The sequence below is a fragment of the Neodiprion fabricii genome, chromosome 6, assembly GCF_021155785.1.
Source record: "Neodiprion fabricii isolate iyNeoFabr1 chromosome 6, iyNeoFabr1.1, whole genome shotgun sequence".
Classification (NCBI taxonomy): Eukaryota; Metazoa; Arthropoda; class Insecta; order Hymenoptera; family Diprionidae; genus Neodiprion; species Neodiprion fabricii.
Genome location: NC_060244.1, coordinates 10,889,764 through 10,914,072, shown reverse-complemented (window position 1 = coordinate 10,914,072; position 24,309 = coordinate 10,889,764). Strand labels below are relative to the sequence as shown.

General features: G+C 40.8%; 1 protein-coding gene across 1 annotated transcript in view; it reads right to left on the bottom strand.

The window, feature by feature from the left end:
• The window catches only part of LOC124185513 (protein Fe65 homolog), a 193,346-nt gene extending 182,131 nt beyond the window's left edge, over positions 1 to 11,215 (bottom strand). Inside the window, exon 1 of the mRNA XM_046576369.1 lies at positions 10,963 to 11,215. The gene's annotated coding sequence lies outside the window, so the exon portion shown is untranslated. The remainder of the gene's footprint in view (positions 1 to 10,962) is intronic.
• Positions 11,216 to 24,309: the final 13,094 nt, after the last annotated feature.

The following is a 24,309-nucleotide window of genomic DNA, read 5'->3' as shown; positions in this document are numbered from 1 at the left end:
GTAGTTTTCCCTGGCACCCTGATACCAGGTAACTTTGCTCTACGAGGATAGTCGACTTCAAGCTTTCTCCGTGTTCATTTTTTTTCTTTTTTTTTTTCAAAATGAATAGAATAAAATTTCCTCCAGCCAGGCTGTGTATACCCTCTTATTTCTCATTTACTTTCTTCTCTTCTTCATGCCCTCTTTTCATTTATAAATATATATATATATATATACACGTGCATCGTTTCGGTCCATTTCTCTCCCAAGGTACCTCATGCATCGTCATAAAGTGTTCACGGGGAGGGGGCGAGAGGTCATCTCGGACTCGGCCTCGCGGGCCGGATGTAATATATGAGTATGAAATTCCAGGGCTCGCGTGCTCGGCGCTGCCCAGGGGCGATGACACCGTACATTCGTCATGGAGTGGATGAAATTAAAGTAAATAATCCCAACCTATTCCGCCGTATACCCGGAGTCCGAGTGTGGCACAGAAATCGAGGGGATAAATCTCGCGGCTGCGGTATCGGACCTCCAGGATACCGCGTCCTCCTCCTCGAGGATTCGCGAGTTACACGCGTTGCGTGCTTCCAACCGCCGCGATCTGTTTTCATTTTACCAAAATTCCGACGAACCGCTTTCATATAACGGACTCACACTCGCTCCCCTAACCGCTTTATTCGTTTTATTCCTTCCTCCCTTCGGGGGCTGTCGGTCAATCGTAAAGAAGATACGAGATTTAATTTCAGGGAGGATATTTCAGTTTTTCTTTCCATGTCCTCGCTTTATTGCTCCCTTTCGCTTATGTCTCCGTGTGAAATTGAAAAATGACTTTCGTCTACGCTTAGCAGGTTCTAATTCGTTATCGTTTAACGCAGCCCCGTTTCTGCATTTTCAACATTCATACATCTCCGCTTCCATTTTACTCACACGCTTGCCAAAATAGCGCCATTTTTCAATCCTTCTTTATCGCTGCACCGGTAAATTGCATCCCGGTATTGCCTTGATCATGTTTAATTGAACACAGTGCGAATTTAAACGTAAATTTAGTTCCAGGTTCGAGATCACATCCTGTTTTCCAGCCAATCAAATTTCCGTCTCTTCTCTCCGAAGCAAATCCCGTTTTCTCGAGTAATTTTCGTTCAATCACCCGGAGGGTTGTATGAATGCACAGAACGGTAAAGGAAAACAATATATTTCACGAACGCTGAATCAACCGGGCTTTGATCTCGTCTCGATTGAACAGATTCTTGCATATCTACAGACTTGACGTTACCCGTTGGAAGAGGAAATATATGTGTGTTTATTTCCTCCAACATCTGTCCGACACGCTCTGTCATACATTCGATTGAAATTCATCAGGGCGAAACAAACGTCTGCTTCGTATAAAAACCCGTGACTATTTTCATCCGTCGATTTACATTCAATCGCATTCGAATAATTCACTCGATATAGCAGAATTAATTTTCCCGCAAACAGCGAGGAGTATAATCCATAATAATCATTCGATTGAATTGTATTTCATTATTTACATATTTCATTTAACTTTTCCTTCGTATACAATTATAGGGATTCATTAATAACTTTCATTAGCATTTTAGCATTGATTTGCCGTTCTGCTTATAGCTCTCTTCAACGCAGCGAACGATTCATCAATTCTGTAATTCATGCCGACATTTTTCGTAAGAATGATGAACCGTCGACGGTATTGTGGACAAGAGTCGATTCATTTGCATTTCATTCCCTGTTAACTTTTCAGTGCAACGTGAGGTAGAATTAACTTGCGTCGTTACGAACCTCTTTCTCAAGTTGTTTGCACCAGAGAAATAGAGTCTCTCTGCAGTATCGCGTGTTCTCTTCGTATACTCGGCACGACTTGCATGCCATAACTGTTAACAATCCAACTTTTATTTCGGAATCTGCGAACCACCTTACTTCTCTACGAGTTTCGCTTTCCGAGATAAATAAGCCCCTGTTACATGTCTAGATTTTACGGAGCTACAACGTTAATTACGGCATTATTACTGCATTTACAATTACTTAACTTTGCACTATTATTATTATTGTTGTCGTTACCGTTACTGTTGTAATTTTTTTTTTTTTTTTTTTACCGTTCAACACGCTTGAAGTTTTACTTTCATATTCAATTACTCTGGAGGTGATTTATTCTTAGACATTAAAATAAGAGGCATATTCATAAATAAACGTTTCATCGGTTCTGACCAGATAAGGGGTTATCTGTAACACATTTCGATATCACTGGAAACATGCCGTCTTTATCAATATACATACTTTGTCTGCAAGCAAACATCCATGATATCGCGAGTTTCGTCAATTTTCGCAACTGACCTGATTATGACCGACACAATTTATTTCAAGTTGGAATCAGTAAGATGATAGAATTTTTGTGATATCATGTCGAGTCTTGACCCCGTTGATAAAACGTCGAATAGGCTAATGAATGTATCACTAAGTCACAATCATTCTTGTAATGTCATTCTCATAATCAGCATATGCTCGGTCACGTATCAACAAATTTACATTTAGGTGCATGCGAATAGTAAGCGTAAAATTTTAGACTTGGTTTCATTTTAGTATATCAAGGATGCCGAAACAGTCAAACTTATATGTTAAGCCAATTGTCCTGTCAGTTATCTTTTGTCCTTGAAAATACTTTGACACAAAATTTAGCCATATGCCAAGCCTCAAAATAAGTATATTCAAAGAAAGGTTTCGTTGTAAATAATCGTTCGTTCAAAAAAGTCAAGAATCATCGGTAACTGGACTGCACGTGGTTCTACGTCTATGTTGCGTGCTGATTAACCAGGTTCATTACCCTTGAGTCTTAAATTATCACTGGAATAAGGTCAGTTGGTCATTATTTTTTATGCACATTATTGTTGTTGATTTTTAAAATTTTTTTTTACTTTGTATACTTCCCTGTTACATAGATAAATTGTGATAAACGAACGCGCTTGTATTGTAGACTTGCTTAACCCTGTTCTTCAACCTTTTCTGACGTTTCATCGAAAAATTCAGATCTTACGGTATATTTACGTCATAGTTCGCGTGAGGGAGATTTGTCGGTGTATATAAATGAAAGATTTGAAAGCCTGTCTTGGTCATTATACGGTGGTGACTTCATTAGGTCACGTTTTTGGATTAGAAAGATCACCTATTTTAGTTATAATTCTTTACCAAGTAACACATTGACTTTTTTCCAATGCGTACTTGGTTTGAGCATCTCTAACTGATTCTAATTCCATGAGTAATAAATAAAAGGACCACCCTAATGAGTATAGCCATACACAAAGCACAGTTGTCAATTTTCGTAACGATTTTTTATCTTTCTCGGGGTATTTAGATCTCTATCTTCGTTCGAAACGAAAGCGGAAGCGCTGGATTATGGATCAGCGCTACAGATTGAATACTGGGAGAGGAGTCTCAATAACGCTGCTGTAATGCGAATAAATCTGCAAGTCACATACATCACACGCTTGGTGGATGACACAGCCTCTCAGAGTCAGTCGTCGACCGAATGAATCGCGCATTTTCGCTTATCACCGCGGCGTGCTCGGTTAGGTACTATCATCTCACTGGTAATTGTCGAAAGGAAGAGTTATCTATAGACGGAAATTTTTTTGGATCAATGTTCGTTTCATTACCTATCCGTAAGTTGATATATTTTTTTGTAATGACGCGTAAAAATATCAGACTCTTACATTAAAAGAATTACAGTACTTCCAAATCATTATGTCAAATTTTATAGTAGAGTCGAATCATAGAAATTGGTACAGTGCTTTTAGAAAAACCGACTAAAATCTGCATTGCAATTTCTCTAAACTACTATACGATATTTAGGAGTCACGTGATGATTGTGCGTGACGGTGATCTGCGAATACTGTGATATACTACGCATACCATATCTTCGAACCCAATCGTAGAGCATTGCGGCCGACATGGCGAAACTGGAAAGCTTTGTAACAATGTTTACATACTTTTTTTTTTGTATTAAAAATGTTGCGACGTTATTACCAGGTGGTACATATTTGCAAATTGCTTCAATATTCGATTAATACTTACATATCAAGGGATTAAAACATACAGAATCTTAAAAAATTATCACGCACTTCACACGTGGGAGATCGTAAACGCATCGCGCAAATCGTGCGTAACATTCGAAGAAAAATCTACCTTTTTCCTCCAACCTGAAGCCGCAAACTATTGGAATTCCATATAGAATTATACCGCATATCGAATAGCGATGTATAATATGGTATAATAATATCGGGTTATCAATAGCGGTTTCATTCACCGCAAGCAGAGTAATGAAGTGTGAAACAATCTGTATTGAATTTCCGTAACGACACCGGAACCCAGAGAGTCACATTTATCGCCAGTTAGGTATAATTATTGTCCCCCCCAACCGTCACCAATATCATGCGTGCAGCCTGCATAGTTTCCTCCGTCTTCATTTCACGCCTGGAAGCCTAGACGTCGTCCTCATTTCTGCCCTCCATTTATAATTGTCATAACTACCTGAATACTTTCCTGCCTCCGCCTCTCGGTCCGTCCCAACTCTCGATCAGCGAGAGTTTCCCATCCCCCCCTCACACCCCTGCCGCACCAAACCCACCCCCTCGGAAAACTAAACCATCCAGCGATGCGACTTGGCGTGAAAAGACCTCTCGACGCTTCGGTCCAATAAAACAGCTGGATCTCACCCTGCGGCGCAAGCTCTGCAGGACTTGGACTATAGCCTGTACGTACATCGCGTACGTGTGGATCCACATCCTCCTCGGCATCGTTGGATTCATTCGGTGCTTGTATAACTCACCAAAGTTCTCCCGCCGCCATTCCGGTGCAGAGGAAACAGACCCGGGTGAGGGAAGAACTTTGTAGGCAAATTCAAGGAGAAATCGAACGATAAAGCTTGCGCTACTCTTTTCCTCGTCCCGGTTAGAAACAGGTTGACACACTCGCGGCGTGCTGCAGGTTCGCGGGAAAGATGTCGCGGTAAAACAGGCTTTACGATTTCACCCCGGGACCTCGGTTTTTTTCCTCCCATTCCTTAACTTCCCTCCCTCTTTCTCTCTCTTTCTCTCTCTCTCACCCAAAGTTTTTTAATACTTTCCACCCTCTCGAATCTTCTTTGTCTCCCGGACGGCGGTAACCTTGCGGTAGTTATGCGACCGACGCGACGCGAGGCTCGGGGTTGCCCGAAGGAGAGCTTGCTCCTGGATCCTGGCTTCGCGGGCTTTCGGGCTGCTGGCTTGCAGGGCGATGGGGGTGGATACGGACCCAGGACGTGACTTGGGTACAATATTTAAAACCTTCCCGACGTCAATACTCTTCACAATGCTTTCACGCATCTTCTAAGTAGCTATCTCCCCTCACCTTGTACGTACCAAGATGTCTTCACAAGGACAAGATCGTAAAATACATATCATACGTGTACACCACGTGATATACTGAATAATCGCCGATCACCCAGTCGCTATACCAAATATCTTATCTCCTCGGTTCTATTTCACTTTGTTTCAGTTATTATTTTTACTTATCGTCACTCTAACGCGATCGGAGAAGAATTACCAACGGGTCTGGGGAAAGAATTAACTTTTGCCCTAATTTTCACAATTTTTTTTTAACGTTTCTCGACCACCACAGAAACATGAAAAAATTACAATTATCTCCAAAGTGGCTGTACGTTAAGATCTGAAATTTTCAGGTTATTTGCTTTACCGGAAAACAATATTAATCAGCAGCCTGTAAGTAAAGAAAAATAACGCGTCTATTTTTAATTTTGCAAGCAACTTTGTAATACAGCTGTCTCACTTCTAGAGAGCAATAGTTAATGTTCAAGTTCTACTCAAACGGAATATACGGACATCTTTTAATTTGCAAATGCGGAGTATAACGTGCCGTTCATTCGAATTGGAATTCCTTGGAGTTGGTACAGATAATTGCGATTGTCTTACACGGAATGTCGAAACTCGAAAGTGCACCGCAGCTCTTGCAGGATGCACGGTAACAACACCGGAGAGCCAATTTCTTTCCCAGGCTCTACACCGGAATGGTGAATTTATATACGAAATCCACTGCAGAGTAGCTGCAGCCGTTCCTCTCGGGTAGAAACGGAGAAAACTCATTTCTCGCGTGCGTCCAATTATCCACTGCCCTCTGAATCGCCCATACGGTATATACATATATATATATTAGGGTGTGCCAAAAAAGAATTTCTTGTTTTTTCTCAAATACGCGTCAAAATTTCTGTAGGGCAGCTCAAATAAAATATCTCAATCAAATATGAGCTCTTAATATTAATATTTAGAGGTGCCAATTTTATTTTTCCATTTTCCAGTATTTAATTAAAACGTAAAAACAATCGGAAAATGACTGAATTTTTTCTTCTCGTAAGCAGCTTGGCTTATGAACTATAAAAACATACTTAGACATGATTTAACTGTGACTCAATATTTAAGTGCGAATATCTCTTAAACGGTGGAGCTGAAAAAATTTTATATTAATACCTTTTTATAGAGCATAAAATTTCCCATAAGAATCTGTATTTAGATAGTTTATACGTCAAGCTGTTTACAAGAAAGCTTTCAAACATTTTTTAATTTTTTTTTTTTTTTTTATTGCGTGTTATGTAAATGGAAAATGGAAAAAATAAAATAGACACCTCTAAATATCGATATTAAAAGCTCATATTTCACTGAAAGAACATATTCTCTTTGAGATGCTCTACCGAAATTTTGATGCGCGTTTGGAAAAACATTTTTTTTTTTTTGACACACGCTGATACATATTAGACTAGCAGTACAAAAAAAATGTTATGCTCAAAATTTCAATGCTCTATCTCACTATCAAGGAGTATCTGTAATTTTTTTTTTTTCATATTTAAACAAAATGTTTATAGACTAATTTCTGGACTATGTTTTTTTTTGGATGCCATATTGAATGTTCCATCATGAAAAATTGAAAATATTTGAGTAAAAAATATTTTCAATCCCAGATGTATTTATTTATATCTACCGTTTGAGTTTTTTGAATCGTTATAAAATTCAAAAAGATCAAGGTCTCTAAATGGTTAACATCTTATTTTATAAGAAAAGAAAAATTACAGGCACCCCTTCACAGTAAGATAGAGCATTGAAACTTTGGAGGGTCTTGTTTTCTCAAGGTTAACTTAAGATTCCTCAACTTAAAGAACAAACATTGTTTTGAACGGCCAGTCTAATATATACGTATATTCGTAAACTATGTGATACAAAATTTTTCAAAAAAAAAATCCTCGCGTCTACGTAGCAAAGTCAAAATAAGTTATTCGATTAAGTACGTAATATAAAATTCTAGACCATAGGCACAAAATTCAAGAGGCAGGCATCCATGTACCGTCAATTGTCATTCTTTCTTCGTCTGACTCCTTTTTTATGGCCAATCGCAAATTTTTTAGCATAAAGCATAAGTGCACTGAAAACATACAATATGAGGACCTCGTTCCCGAACCCCGGTGGTCACGTCATATATCTGTACGCGCATACGCGGTTTATACGTGGGGTTTGAAGGGGGCTGATCACGGTACACAATCAAGGGGCGACACATCATTCGCGTTACATAAGGGCTGCAAGAGGTTTGAGCGAGCAACGAAGAAGGCGAGGAGAGGCGTTATCACGCGCGAGGTTAGATCGTGCCGAAGTGGGTGTCAATAGATCCCTAACACCCGGTCGACGGACCAAGGGACGATCGCATACCTATACGGAGACACCTATCTGGATGCGCGATGTCGCGTAGAATAGCAAATGGATTCGGAAGGTGCAAAGAGATCGAGCCCTTCTCTTCGGTCCGCACGACACACCGAAAGGTAGGTACTACACACCCACGTATACGCATGGATACCGGAGGTGGAGCGATGCGATCAAAGGGATATTTCCATTCGAGATCCAATCATCGCGGGCGTTATGCCGGCAGCAACGGGGACGGTAATGGCGCGATCAAAATAAGGGTACAACATCGGGAGGATCGTAGATATGAGGACATCGCGTTGTCGCATACGGGATACGTTTCGTATACACCTCATCCGCGGATCATGGTTTTGACACAAATTACTCGTTACAAGGGCTACGAGGTACGCTTTTCCAGCTCGGCTCAACGAGCTTTCAAGTTTCCGGCATAAACTAAGCCCGCGCTTTTGAACGGGGGCCGGATTTTGGGGGTTCAACTTACTTCGAGCCATCGGAGAAACTACTACGGCGAGTATTGCAAATCATTGTTCGGCCCGTTATGCGACCGGCGAATTAGCGAGTGATACGAGTACGGCTTATGTTACGAGGAGAGACAGTTTTAGCAACGGTGGCTGAAAACCTCGATACGGTAATTCCTGAATAATTTAAATACATACGACGTATTTCGCACGAATTCGACCAATGATTTTTCAAAGTTTCTCCGTTCAAAAATCATTCATTCTAGACCATATCAGAAAGTGGAAACTATTTTCCTCATATTTGTGTCACTTGTTCGAACATATTTTATTCGTGACTTTGTTCAATTTGTTACTCTGGTTGCCGATTATTTATTTTTACCGACCAAGCGGGTGTGAAATTATAGATACATTGATGTGCATGTATATATTTACATTAATTTACGTCGAAATAATAATACGTCTATCGCAGTATGCATACAAGTATGAACACGTCGATATGTATTCGCATGTCTAAAACAAAACCGTCACTTTTGGAGAAAAGTTTTTTCATAAATTTGTGATTTTTAAGTGAAAATAGTACTACATGAATTTCTATGGCAGGTTTGAGAAAACGAAATTTTTCGAGTTTTTACAGCGTGATTTTCGATGTACGATATGCATAATTCCACATCCGCTTGGTGCATAAAAATGAATAATTACCAATAAAAATACCGAATTTAACAAATTTACGAAGAAAAAACTTCAAGTTAGTGACACACGTATAAGAAGTTTCCACTTCCGGATATGGTCTAAAATGTTTGTCTGTGATCGGAGAATTTTTTAGAGAAAATAAAAAACGTCTTTCTGTCTTGAGGTTTAAAAATTCATGAAAAGAATAATGGTTGGAGGCAAAAAAATTAAATAATTCGGGAGTACTATTCAAGGTTAGAAAGATAGTATAAAAAATTGTGACTGAAATCAAAAATGGTGAGGGAAAATCGTTGGTCGAGTTAGGATTGAACAGTTCGTACATATCACGGATTGACGATTCGTGAAAAATTTTCGGTAACGCTTCATTACAAGACTATTGCCAGTTACGCTATGATTAATTTTTATGAGTAAGAATTTCTTCTCTGCATGCACGATGTAAGGAGACTGTAGTGTGTAGATGTTTATGTTTACCCTTTTCAATCCTTTGCTTCCGATGAGAAGCCCGTAAGGCATTGCCGTCTCTTGCGATGGGCTTCTCATCGGAAGCAAAGGATTGAAAAGGGTAAACATAAACATCTACACACTACGTATGGAAACGATGAAGAGTGATTACCTTTTTCACATTGATAGCGGCACAGACATCCGAGATATTATTTCTACAACCTTGAAGCCCGGGCCAAAATTGAATGCAAATTTCTCCGAAATTCTCGCGAGAAATATTAAAAGCAAAATGATATAATCGTAACTAAAACGGTCTCCCCGCGTATAATTTTGCAGTCCATTCGTCGGCTCGATATCATAAACTCCGACAATGCGAGTGCGGCGGGAGATAGAGATCCATGGGGGAGGGAAAAAATTACGGGATGGAGCGTGACCTACCCCAATGAAAATTCAAACGTTAAAAGGTAGATAAAACTCGTCGGTAGGTCGTCCGATCCTCACAATATATTTCCCTTATTGCAAAAGCTTCCGTCCGCCGCGTATGGGTAAAGAACTTTACGACAATGCGTATAGGTGGTGACTATTATAGCGGGTGGGTGGTCAGACATACGTGTACGTCGTGTGCCAGAAAACTGACAATACCCGTGAGTTGTTGTTCGAACGTAGTGTTTTCAAAGGTATTATTATCTGCCATCGAAGCCGCGGGAGGAAAAGACAGTCGGGGGAAAAGAGAATGGGAAAGGGAAGAAAAGCTGGAAGAAATAAGAAGACAAAAAAAGAAACAAGCGACAGTCGGCACGGTGCCGAGAAAAATATACGTATACACCTCTAACAGGCTGTACGCGGAAAAGCGCGCTGCGGTAAAACGTGCACAATGCGGAAAACTGCCGAAAAGCATCCCCGTCTCAGGAGCCTTGAAATTATACTCGTGAAAATATTAAATTCTAAGGAAGTGATGCTTACTTTTTTTTCACTCGTATCTTTCGTCGCTTTATTCTTCCGTCTACGTTGAATTAATTTTTGCCACTTAAGTGTTTTCTTTTCTGTTTATTTATTTTTTCTTTTCTACTTTCTAAAGCGTCAATGACGTTATTCGGCGAAACTAAACGGACATTCATGTTCATTCGAGTAACCGCGAAACAGAGAATTGGATAAGGAAAAATACGTACAATAACGTGAAAAATTAACTTATCGATAATTGATAAGAGATTAAGCATGCTCCGCCACGTTACCTGCAGCCTTTATTCATCATCGTCCCACTGTTTTGAAAATCAATCCCCTTTTCACGTGTGACAGTTACGTACCGCGGTGCGGTTTGTTTCGTTAAATAAATAATTAACTTTCCACTGATAAGCGAAGGCAAGAATTTGTGCGGTCACGTAGAAACTCGGTTTGAAAAAGGTGTCAGATACGGAATTTCCACCCCGTTACGTTGATTCGGCACAGCTGATGAATTCCAGAGCGGCAATTACAATATTACGCTCCTTGCGAGCATAAAGCGGAGAAATAAAACGGACACGACAAAAAGAGAAAAACCGTTACACCTAGCGTAGAGGAAAGAAAATAAGTAGGCCCATAAAAAAACGACACGCGTCACGCTGCTGGGTGGGGAAAAAAAAAAAAGGCGAGAGTGCAGGAACGCTTACCATAGAGGGTGATCGGCGTCAGGATGCTCGGAACTCGGACGATGCCTCGGTGTAAAAAACTGCAAGCTACTCGGCGCGCGGATGTCACTGGTAAACACACACAGGGCAAAACCGTGTCGATATTAATTTCGCCTCGTCCTGTATCCGAATATTCGAAGGATAATCACGGCGAAAGTGAGGCGGGATCGTGCACCGCACGGGTCCACGGAGCCGCAAATAGGTTAGAGCGAACGGTGCTGGTTCACGGTCCGACCGCCGTGGCGCTTGTGAGGGGGTGGTTTTCGCGTTTCGGCTCAGCAGCGCCGCGAAGCTCTCGCCGTACGAATACGGACCGAGACTACTGGGCGGCGGGCGGCCTGACAGGTATTGACTTGCAGGAAAGCTCGCGCGTCGCCGGCGTTTGTTCGGCGAGGGCGGAAAAGGAGCGAGAACGGCTAACGAGTGGGAATTAAAATTCGCCTCACGGTGGTCACGGCGAAGTTGAAACGCGGGCGAGGATGGAATAGAGCTTGACGGAGGGCTCGGAGGGAATGGAGGGGGGATACGTTCGATGAGAAATTTTTTTCTCCGCGGGATGAAAAAGCTCCCTATCACCACCGGGTGTACTTCCCTGGAAACGGGACGAGACTTTCACCACCGCGATCGATTTCCTCGATTTAATTTCGTCTCTAGCCTTGTTTTACGTAACGAATTTATGCACGCTCTCTTAACCCTGTACCCCCATCGCCAACGGATGTGAATCTACTTGTCGATTTGTCACTCGGTTCACCTCGTCCCGACGTTCGTCAGGGAAGGGGCGTTTTAAAACTCGAAATAGAAAAAAGAATAATGGAAAAAATTGATAAACAACCCCGAAGCTCGGTTCTCTCCCAATTTTTACGCCGTCCCGTTAACGGACAATACTTTCTAAGCGGGGGGGCCAAGTTGTATTGATTTTTGTACTGTTGTCGCACGGCGTGTATAGTCCGCCGCCTTCTCTCTACGTTAGCCTCGTACGTACGTTGTGTATCTACGTTGTATACGTATTAAACCTACCTACGTACTATTCGCTATTGTGTCCCTGCTCGCCGTCGCCGCCTTCTCTCTCTCTCTCTCTTTCTCTCTCTCTCCCTCCCTCCCTTCCTCCCTCGCTCCCTCTATCTATCTCTCTAATTCGCTCGGTATCCAACTTCACACTATGCAAGTCCCGTGCCAGCAGCTATGGTGTGATATCGATAATAAGTACACGTAGCCGCCACCCAATGCCGATCCCACTTCCACTTCTCTACTGCGATACGTGCACCCACACAAATGCAACGCGCGGCGCGCGATATTCCACCCGTTTGAATACATCCCTTGACTGTCCGTCCCTCTGTTCGTAAACCACCACCCCCACCCCCACCCTTCACCCTGCCGCTTCATTGTTATATGATAATTACCTTCGTCAGCTGCAGCATTTACCGGCTGCACTCACGTCTCATTGCGTAGCAAATAATTCGTTAACTCTTGAAAGTTGTTTTTTTTCTACTTCTCCCTATATCTCTCTTTATTGCATTTTTTCACTCCTTCACGCGCTACTTTAATTATTGATTAATCAACTTTTATATCGAGAGCCCGCGGTACGTTTACGCCGCTCATTATCCGCCATTTCGCCCACAGTGTTTCCTGGAAATAAAAACCATTCACTTAACGTATCTCTCTCTCTCTCTCTCTCTCTCTCTCTCTCTCTCTCTCTCTCTCTCTCTCTCTCTTTCTCTCCCTCCCTCCTTTGATGTGCTTAAGTATCGGGACTCGGATTTCCGTCAATTTCTTTCTTAGCTTTTGTTTCCCGCGGAAAGAAAAATTCTAAAATTGTAAATTCGAATAGACTCCCTTACAGCTCAGTTTCGTGTTTCTCAGCCTATGCGGATAATTAATTACCGAGTCTTGACGATTATTCTTCCCTGTACCACACCGTGTTGACGTTTCGGTTAAAAGTACAAAAACTAGGGCGCTCTTTATAAGTTTGAATTATTTACATATAATATAACATTGCGACGATGTAGCATAGAATAAAAATTTAGACTACAGATTTTTGCCAACTTTTTACATTGTATTAAATTCTTAGTCGATATTCCTTCGCTCCTCCTCCTGAAAAGGTACGTGGGACAAGTTCTGATCGGTGGCATCCCCTTTGACCGCGGTGTCCGTGTCTCGGCGAATGGAAATACGAACTGCGGTCAGCTGACAGCGGTCAACCGGGGTTGTTTTCCCTCCCGTTGGTCCCCACTGAGTAACACGTGGACCGTGTTACGCCACGTGTGAAATTACAAATTCTCGACAAGGCGGCATTAAAGTGTCGGATGTCTCGGTGGTACACACTTCTGACGCGACCGCGTGATGCTTTAAAATTCGGGCTAGACGTCAATTGGTTTAATTTTAAAACTGATAAACAGGGTGAAAAATGTATTTCATTTTCCAAGGACGCGCAATTTTGGACGAGTAATTATTAAATCATCGCTGTACCTACAAGCTTCGATAAACGAAGCCTGCGCCGTCTAAACAGAGAAAAGTTTGAATGCGAAAGTTATCTTGCCGAATACCTACTTTGGTCTTACGATTAATTGAAAATTTTCACAATTTCAACTTGGCGAAGACAAATATTCTGTCAAAAATTTTGCAGTACACATAATAAACTTTTTATCGAAGATTTGCCTCGATCATTATTATATCGTGTGATATCCTCGTTCATTTTCGCCTTCCTATCAATCATCACCAATTATAAATTATATTAAAATGATTCGTATTGAACAGCAAATTTATGTTCAAAGCCTGATGAACCTTAATTTGTATCCCCAATATTTGTATACTTGTGTTATATAGATAACGCGTTTGTTGGAAAATAGTATTACGTGCATAATAGCTCGGGCTGAATCATTGCATCGTTCCATCATCAAAGTTAAGTAACCGATACCGGATATATACGCGCTCAAATCCGCTGTCGATTCCTTTTAAACAAATAAACGTGCAGCCTGTACCATTAGCGATACGAATCGACGTGTACGAAACGAATGCGAGCTAATAAAGAATGCAAAGTGTTTGGCACCGGAATATAACGCGGTCGACAGTGATCGATGGCTGACACGATCGGTAACAACAAGTAGAAAAATTCCGCTCAACGATTTCCAAACTTCTCTTGTTTTTGCTGGCCAATAATTCACATCCGAAGTTTACCAATCTGCTTTCACGTAGGTATAATTGTGTATATCTGTGCACGCAATATAACTACCTATAGGTTATCAATTGATTTCAAGTAACAGAAATGAATTTTTTTTTTTTATTTTTTTGCAAATCATGAGAAAATGTAAATAACGGGCAAAAAAATGTACAAGGAAAAGACCGAATGGAAAATTGAAATTCAATCTACACGGCTAGCCGTTAAAATTCTCCGAGCTGGCCGAAATCTTGCAGAAGAAGTTACATCGTTGGGGGTGCTCATTAAGATGCAGAAGCTCTGAAATATGAAGCAGTGTAGATTTCTTGAGCTGGGTTTTAATTGCGTTTTTATATCCGTCGTCCGCGCTCGAGGTTCCCTACCGCGGATGAAGAACGCGCAGAGAGGGTGGAGAGGGAGGCCTTCCTCCTTGGAGACGACGTCGCTCTGCCGACATCGAAATACTGCACGTAGGTACGTCACAGGTATAAAACGTGCAGGCAGATGCGTCGCTGAAAATGCTGGGCTGAAACAGAGGTGTAGAATATATTTTTTTTTCAAGAAAAAGCAAAACAACACAGTTGCAACAACAGGTTAGTTTCATTGTCAGGCTCGCTGCGAGTCTCCGGCGCAAACATTAAAACACGATACAAGAAGAGGAGAAGATATAAAACGGGACGACCGTGCAGCGAATATGGCGCATAACTAGGTCGGTATATATGTACGTATATTCATCCACACGTACAACAAAACTGCCGAGCAATTATAACGGAATATTCGTATACACCTGCAGCTATTCGGGATGCGAATTCTATTCAATTTCATCGGACTGCAGACTCGGAAATTAATTTTTTCCACCGGTGTTAATGACTTCCGCACTCTGCATGATGTCGTTGGTCAGATTCCTTCTTTTTCTCTGCAGTTCATGATGTGAAAACGAAAAGAATACGGAACTCATCATCGGAATAGTAGTTTTATCTGATACGTAAAAAAATACCTTTTGCCTATTTGATTTTTTCAACTAAATCTGTTCAACGTGAATCGAACAAGCCAGGCTGCAGTGAAAAAGGAACTGTGACTCAAATAGCTTTATTTATATTCTTGTAAAAGGATGTTGTGTCATGAATTCACGACTTTGACAGTTTGTATTTGAGAGTATTTTTTTTTATATACGTACACAGATCCTGAGTGATTCTGAATTGAAAAGATTCCTTCAATGTCAAATATTTTGTCGTAGAAGATTAATAACTTTACAATAAAAATGTTTAAACGTATAGTATTTATTGACGACGAATCGTACGTAGATACAGCGAATCACTTTACATATCACGCACAATAAATTGCCGCTGGACGACTCTCAACGAAATATAACTAGAGCGGCTACTCGTGTACCAGAAAATTAATCAGTTCTTCTGTCGGCAGACAGCGGCGCAGACAAGTGGACGCCATGGCGTCCCGATGCGACGCGTCTTTCGGGTCTGGTCTCAGTCCGTGGCTGCAGGGCAGAGTTGAAAAAAAGTCTCCATGGTAAAAGTGAAAAATTTCAGAAAAAACACCCAACAAGTGTGATACAGTTAACAGGTTTTGGCTAATTACAAAAACCCGTGCGCGTTTCACGGTTTCAAAAATACATCCGCAGCCAGACGGCGGCCCGCTTTTTTTCCCTCGTAATTAATTTTCCGTAATTTTCCCGATTTTTCCACTTTTTCTGGTCGTTTTCATTTCACATTCAGCTTCCTTCTTCAAAGTGATGTGAAATCACAACTTCACTGAAAGAAATTTTGTTGTAATATTTACTTTTCCCCATACACAAAAGTACAATAGTGAGTAACGAAATTCACAACATTTATAACAATGTTTCAAAGATCATATAGTAATTCTTGCTTGTCAAGATAATATTAATATTGATATAAAAATAGTATAATGTCCTATTATTCTAGGAACGTTTATGATTGTACCTCGTTTGTCCCTAAAATGCTATGCGGAAAACCAAATATTGCAATAAAATTTCTTTCAGTGTTAGCTCTTGGTTATTTTCTGTCCCTTTTCCAAGTAATTATTTCTACACGTAGCCACATTTATTGTTTTTTTCGTTTATTTTCCTTCGTACATAATAAACACTTCTTCACGTACACTAAAGTTGGTATGTAATACGTAGGTATTCGGTCAAAAGATTATCACAGCGTATTTTATTGCATTAAACTTAATATGCACTGAGAGAAATTTTTAATTCCGGTTACCGCTCAGTCCTTAAGTATTTTCATTTCTTACCACAACCGAAAAATATAGTTATAGGTAGAAAATGAAAATCACTTTTCTAGCTGTTACCGGAAAGTTCAGCATCCGTTACTATTCTTTCTCATTACGATCACTGTTGCTATATTTTCTTGCAACTGTTGCGAAAATTTAATGCTCGTGCAACAATAAATTGATGGTAAAGCCTTATTTAACTAAAAAAGTAGAGTAAATCGACCAACTGGTTTTGCGTTGCAATTGCCAAAAACGGATCGACAATAGCGCAAAATGATTAGGCGTACCTCGTATTTCGTAATTCCAACAATATTCAGTTTTTTTTAACGACACCTGTCTTACTGAATTTTTCTAGTTATTGTAACAAATAAAGTTTTTCTCAGTTTGATAAACGAATAGTATAAAGAACAGGATATTATATCCATTACACATCCCGCAAGTAAAAAAAATTTTAACCGCGTACAAAATCCTTTTTTCGTGAACGCTCAAGTACGTACTATGCTTATTCGTCGTGCGACTAGGTTCACAAACCCAAGAATTAAGCATCGTTCAGAAACGTGTGAAAGATGTGGCGGATTGTAAACATGGGCGTACGATAGGATATCTACTCTAAATATGTACAGAGGGATAATTGGCCAGTTTAAACAACCCCTGCAGGCTAGTGACCGTCCATTTCCATTTGTTTGCGAAGCAGCCCAATTCGTCGACTCAATCATATATATAACGAAAATGGAAAACACCGCAATATAAAGTATACGTACGCATAGACGCTTCTGTGTTAGATTTAGTCTCTTCGCTGATGGGATAATTTAGCATTTTCTGAGGTGCGCGTCGTCGAAAGAAAATAAAATTAATAATGATATATTGTCAGGCGGTCTGGTTGTGGAATTTGGCTAGCTTGTACCTCGCTTGTTTAACTTCAGGTGAGCGAACGGAACTCTCTTTGAGCTGTAAAGTCAGAAAATGCGTCATCAAGCGTGGAGGCAAGGTCAATGAAAGGGAGAAAATGCGCGTTAAACCCTTCATACAACGCGAGACCGAGTACCTTCTTGAAAAGCACTTAGCGTATAAACAAGAAAAATGAGTGCTAAAAGCCAATTTAACCCCGGAGGGAATTTTGCCTCTGAAAAACTATGAGACTGAGTACTTGCTGCCCAGCTATTTTTCGGAAAGTTTGAAAAAATTCACGATTTTCCGACACTTCTGCAAAGACTTTCAGTTTTTCTCTACAATCTTGCAGAATTTAACTTGAAAAGATTGGTTAAATAACAATTGATACGTTAGATTATTATTTTATTACGATATAGTCGTATATTGAGTACGTATCAATCCATTATATTTGTAAGCTACGAAGATATCTTTACGAATACAATTATAAAAGAAAACTGGATTTATAAACGAAATCTTAGGTATACATAATCCATGTTTTATTTCGAATATCATCAGAATGGTTAAAGACCGAGCAGATTTCTTCGATTTTGCTCTACGATGGCTGATTTTATTCAAAAGACTATTTTTTACAAAGTCACTGAAACACTTTTTTAAAATGATTTTTAAGTTGTTCAATATTTTATTTTACAACCTTGTTGAATCGTTGCATCACCTACGGAACAAAAAAAGAGAATCCGCTTCCGTGACAATGTATAAAATAGATTTCTGGCTAAAATGAGCCATCGTAGAATGAAATTGAACGAATATCTAAGATGTTTACCAATTTTTAATTGATTCGAAATAAAGCAGCAATGTCCAAGTTTTCTTTTATACTTTTATAATTTCGTATTGCCATGTTTTTCACGAGTTCTTCGAATACCTAGCTCACTGTTACAAATATCTTGAGGAATACTCAACGCACGACTGTTTCATAATGAAATTAATGAGAAATCCTCGCAAATCGTTATTACCCATAACACGACAAACGATTCTTGAAATATCGCACGAATACAATGAAAATGGGACAGAACCTCGAGGGAAAAAAATAAGAATACCCGCAGTCACGATACATTTGAAGTTTGAAGAAACCTAATTTCGTACTAATTCTGGCTACAGAATGAACGATCAGGAGGGTGAAGCTGAGAATTGACGAACAAACCAATTACGACGAAGTTTCATATAATTTTCATACTTCCCGTTCTCGGAGGACGTGCGCGGTGGGAAGGAAACGAGGAGGGAAAACGGGGAAATGTGCCACTTGACTGTATACAGGGTGCAGATGAAAATTCGAGAGCAACAATTCGCACCCCGATGAACATCCTGAACGAGATCTCCTTCCGTTGAATTCAACTCTTTGTCCGCCGTCAACAGCGGGGGTCGCGGCGGGCGGTGCCGGTTAAACGGTTTTCAGTTCTTTCCCAAGAATCCCAAGCCGTGGCAAACATCCCTCCGGCTACAATATTTAATATCTCGGAATGGCAGCAGCGGCAGCCAACCGGGGTTTCTAGAGGGAAGGGGGGGAGGGGTGGTTTTCGAGGGGGATGGGAAGGGTGGCACCTTATCAAAAATTAAAATTTCATTCGAGCAGGCGGCGCGAGAAGCGGGATAACCTGGCACTCGGATCCGGAAACCGTGAACCGGGAATACGGCTTAACCAGCAGGTGGAGAACTCTGATCGTAGGAAAGGAATCACCTCTGCACCCTCGGGAGCGACTTTGGCCCGCCATTTCGCCTCGAAACATGTTTGAGCAGTTGGTCTTCCGCCGCTGTCTCTCTCTCCCTTCCTCTCCCTCATTTCCTCAATCCCGAATAGTCTGTCCTTCTCGCGTGCAGGTAAATTCATCTTTTTTTTATCTCCATGGTCAGAACGACGCGAAATGTTACTATAATGCGGGCACCTGAAATATCGGCCCTTCGACTCTTCGGGGTCATAAAATAATCAGATATTTAGATTCGGTAAGAGATACGAAAGTTATATTTTTTAATATCTTTGTTCAATTTCACAATCAAGCGAAAATCTGTTCGAAGTAATCAGAGTTTCGTTTCTTTCTGAGCGAAACGTAGCGGGTTTAAATAAATATCTTTCTTAAATTCAATCAACTCGAGTTGTCTTCCAAAACAAACACTTTGCTGAAACAAATAATCGGTCTGTTTATTTCTAGTAAAGAAGGGTGGACAAGTTATTATTTGAAAATAAACAAGCATTTGCGGTTCAACTGTTGATACACCAACTATAAAGATTTTTAGAGGCTAAAGAAATTTTCTTAAATGCAAATAAACTAATTTTTTATAAGTGCTCTGCACGCAGCCGAATGGCGGAATCTTAGGCTAATCAGGAGAACAATTTCAAGCTTTTGCGGAACTTTTCACTCCAACGCAACGCCGCGGTAAATTAATCGTCGTGTTTATATAATATCCACAGGGAACCGCGTGAAAAACCGGTGATGAAAGTGTAAACCCTAGCATTTCTCACACCCTTTAATAAAATGGGCTGCCTATTTGTGTGGAGGGGATCAGAGAATTTCAACATCTGAAAAAATTATTCAGTGTATATAACCAAACCACATATGCTGAAGAATTCATTCCTTCGGGCAAAAAGTAATATTTATTTTGGCACTTTGCTGATGTTATTTTTTATGAACGGCGACGAAACGAAGCCGCAGATATGAGTGAACTTGGTTTTCCAGGGCCCGAATCTCCGCCTCGGTACACTGAAAGAAATTTTTAGTTCCGGTTACCGCTCAGTCCTTAAATATTTTCATTTTTTATCACAATCAAAAAATATAGATCTAGGTACAAAATTAAAATTAGTTTCGTAGCTGTTACCGGAAAGTCGAGTATCCGTTACTATTCTTTCTCATTAAGATCACTGTCAGTATATTTTCTTGTAACTGTTGCGAAAACTTAATGCTTGTGCAACAATCAATTGATCTTAAAGCCTTATTTAACTAAAAACATAGAGTAAACCGAACATACTGATTTTGCGTCGCAAGTACCAAAAACTTAAAAAAATTACCAAAATGGTTAGGTGCAGCTCGTTTTCCGTAATTCCAACAATATTCAAACAGTTTTTTTAACGGTACCTGTTTCACTCAATTTTTCCAGTTACTATAACAAATGAAATTTTTCTCAGTGTAGTTCTCCGCTGCATCTGTCCGAATAGCGTGCTTTTCCTGCATGTCGCCGACGACACTAAAACGCAACCCTCTACGGCGATCGCTTACACCGCTGTAAATCTAGGTTATACAGCTTTATTAGAAACTTGTCTAGGAAAGACAATTTCTCAAGGTTTCCAGAAAGCTCGACATTGATACTCGTGCTTATAGATTACCCTGCCTCAAGTCGTATATTCACGAAACTTACATACATCACTTCCGGTCGATTCATTCCTTCGGAATTTCGGGGCTAGTATCTAGTAAATACAAATTTCGAAGCTTTGTTTTCAACGATTTGGGTCAATTTTTACTCGCTTGCGAAACAATTCGGCACTGGTACAAATTTTTCAATGGAACTTCCTACACTGTAGGTATTGGAAGTTTTATACCGATACGGAACACGAATTCACCCAACATTTACTATTTATTCAATTTACAAACACAATAAATTTACTACACAATTAAGTAGATTCAAATTACTTTTTTGTGATTTTATCATAAATTTTAGTAACATCAAAAACTTTTGTTGTAAATTTGCGACAAACACATAGTGATTTACGTCGCCACACCAAATTTGTAAATTTGCAACCTGATTTTGTAGATTGAAAACTCTTTCGTACGGTAAATGTGTGGTAAATTCGCAATCATTTTCAACAGTGAGGGTACTTAAGAAAATTTGGAAACTTACTTTCTCCGCTGTTTGCAGAAACGGACTTTCGACCTGCAAGATCAGTCGACATTCCGAAAGAACAACTGCTGTCCCTTCAATAACCCGCGAAACGCGGCACTTTTTATCGTTCCTAGAAGGTACGATGAACAAGCCCCTTAATTTAAATTTTCATTTCTCTTTTCTCAGAGTGGCAGTATAAGTGATCCTTCAGGTTTAAGCGCAGTAAAACCTTTGTTGGGCTTGGCTCGATCGATGAAGACTATACCCCTTATAAAGGCAGACGGTTCGAGTTAACGTCATCGTGTAGTCGCCGATAGATAACTTGATTTCACCGAGAAACGACGGCGACGGATTGAATCCAATTATAAATCTGTACAGATCCGGCTCGACGCTCGTTAAACTACCGCTCCTCGCAAAATACCTGCCCAACGATCCTTTCGGTCGGAATTACTCGCATGACGAGGACCCAGCTTAGCATCGGGACGCCCTCGACCTCGACGTCGGCGTCACGCGGCTGAATTATCGAGTAGAATAGTAGGTACGGCGAATCGACGCGATCCGTTCGCCTCAACTCCGATCCTCCTCGGAAATCATCGCCTGCCACGAAAAAATGTCAAACCTGTTTGCCAAATGCGGGTAGGGATGAAAAACTAGAATTGCTGATCGATGGAAAGACCAGAGTGTCGAATTTTCATAGACTCGAAAACGTTATTCGTATTATTTTAAAATCTGTAAAGTTCAAACGGTACCGAAAAATTGAAAGCATAGTAAGTCGAAATACGGAAAGACATAGCATGGAACAGCAAAATCGAAAATCTGTACACGATTCTATATTATCGAGAGGAATTCCGACGATTCTACAGTTTGACAGTCTATGTTCTGACCTTTTTAACCTTTTACTTCTCCATACTTCGGCTTTCGACATTTTTAAATTCTATACATTTTATTGCTTATTTAAAGATCTTTGTATAGTTTTACCCCCACCCCCAAATGCGAAAATGGACCGACTATCGATTCAGCCCTGCAGTAGGTACACTGCAATCGGATTAAACAAATCAGTGAAGGATTTACAATTTTGAAATAACGCTCGCAGTGTCAGGGAATTGCGACTAGGATACGTTCCGCATCGGGAATATTCATCCGGCGATGAATTATCGGCGCGTTATGCACGCTGGTACCAACTCCAAGGCACGGTATACATACACGGTGAAATGCAAAACCTCAACGTAGAATATTCGGTTGTAGGTATAATAATGCAAATCGAATACCGAATCGAAATTTGAATCGCGAGTACGTAAGGCTGCAACTACAGGATGAAAATAATCGGGCCGTGTAGGAAAAATAAAATGGGGCGAATAAAAGTAGGTATATTATATATGGAGATAGAGAACTGAGTGCGAGAGAGAGAGAGAGAGAGAGAGAGACGACTTTCCAAGCTATGTAAGAGGGAAATAAAAATACGAAGGGTAGAGATTGGGTTCGGGTATATGTCGGAGTGTGCAAAAAGAAAACAATTCTTTATGAAAGCATCTTTTTCCGCTAGAAACGACAAAACCTTATACGTGGCAGCGTCTAGCGGCGAACTGGAACCTCGAGCAGTGAGTCAAGGCTCACTTTCCATTAGCGACGTACCGGTTGCACAAATTTTATTGCCCCATTCAATTAAGGCTGTAACTGTACCCGGTCATTTGGGGTGCATCAAGGAAATAAGCCGGTGTAACAAGTGGCGAAACAAAGAAAAAAATTCATCAATGTTATTCGGGCGGTATGTGATGAGAAAATCCATTAAATCTGCACGAGTCGGAGGTCGAAAAGTTTTCCTCGTTATTATACAGATACCGGCCGTAAAACTGAAGAACCGCGACGTCTTCTCCAACGTCTTCCGTCAGTCATGTTTCCCGTTCTCCGATTCTTCTCTGCGGCTGTATTCCCAGTTCCTTTCCATTATATGCAGAAGGTAGATTTTAAGGAAGATGAGATTCAAATTTTCTTCCAAGATACGAATGTTCAGAGTCGTCGACGTCGCTGAATTTCAAACGCAACCGTCACCGCGGACGTCGACGTAAAACGACGTCTGCAGATGCAACTGCAGGACAATTCCGCAAAACTAGAGACGACTTATTGGCCCAGAGGAAATAAGCTATACATATATGTATATAATACCGATACGTAAAATATCGCAGTTGAACATCGCCTAGACATAGAACAAGTTTACCCGATCTAGGGGTGTTTTTCTTCTTCTTCTTCTTCTTCTCTCGTTCGTTTTATTCTTGTTTTTGTACGCGTTCGCTCGAAAACTCGAGGAAATTCCCATTTAAAACGAGCGGACTTTCGCCGCTAGTGCGGCGAGATAACATGTCCCTAAAGTGCAGTAACCCAACGTAGCCGGAGGCGAAGGGAAGTTACACCTACCTCACCTTTCGAACCCGTACAGGACCTTATGACTCGTGCAAAATAGATGCCCCTGACGGCCTAGCCGGCTGGTACATGTGTGCGCGTGTGTACGCTCGCTAAATCGACCATAGAAAACGATACGGCAGAGTTTAATTTGATCCCATTATTTTTCATCGTCACCGTGAACGCGAGCTGCGCTGTTCCACGGGGAAGGAGACAAGAGCAACAATGCCATGCCGCTGCAGGTCGAACCCGCAGGATCAATGGCGAACCGGAATCGCCGTGAACGCGGTCTCCCGGCCTTACGATCTCTGAATCGCTATTGCACGCATTCAGGCTCTATTGCCAACTGCCGATAGTCTCCTGTGTAATGAAAACAAAAACAAGCAGAGGCGGGGATGCGTTCGAAATATTTTACACGACGCGAGTTTGTTTTACGCGTTTTACGTTTCTGTCCACGAGTGTTTTTATACACAAAGTACTCGTTTCCGTGACGGTCGAGTGAGGCTGCGAATGCGCATGCGCGGAGTACGGAAAATACCACTTTTAGGCTCTAGGTCTTTTCTGTACCGCGCGCATGCGCTGTCGCGGACAAATCTGACCTTGGCGAGCCTAACCTCAATTTCGTGCTTCGTGAAAAACGCGAAACATACTCTTGTTGTATAAATATTCGTCTTCGGCTCACCTACGACTCATACTGCAAACTTACGCTCGGCTCGAAAAGACCGAGTTTGCCTCCTTGTTACGCAGTATACTATTTCACTCTTAAAAATTGT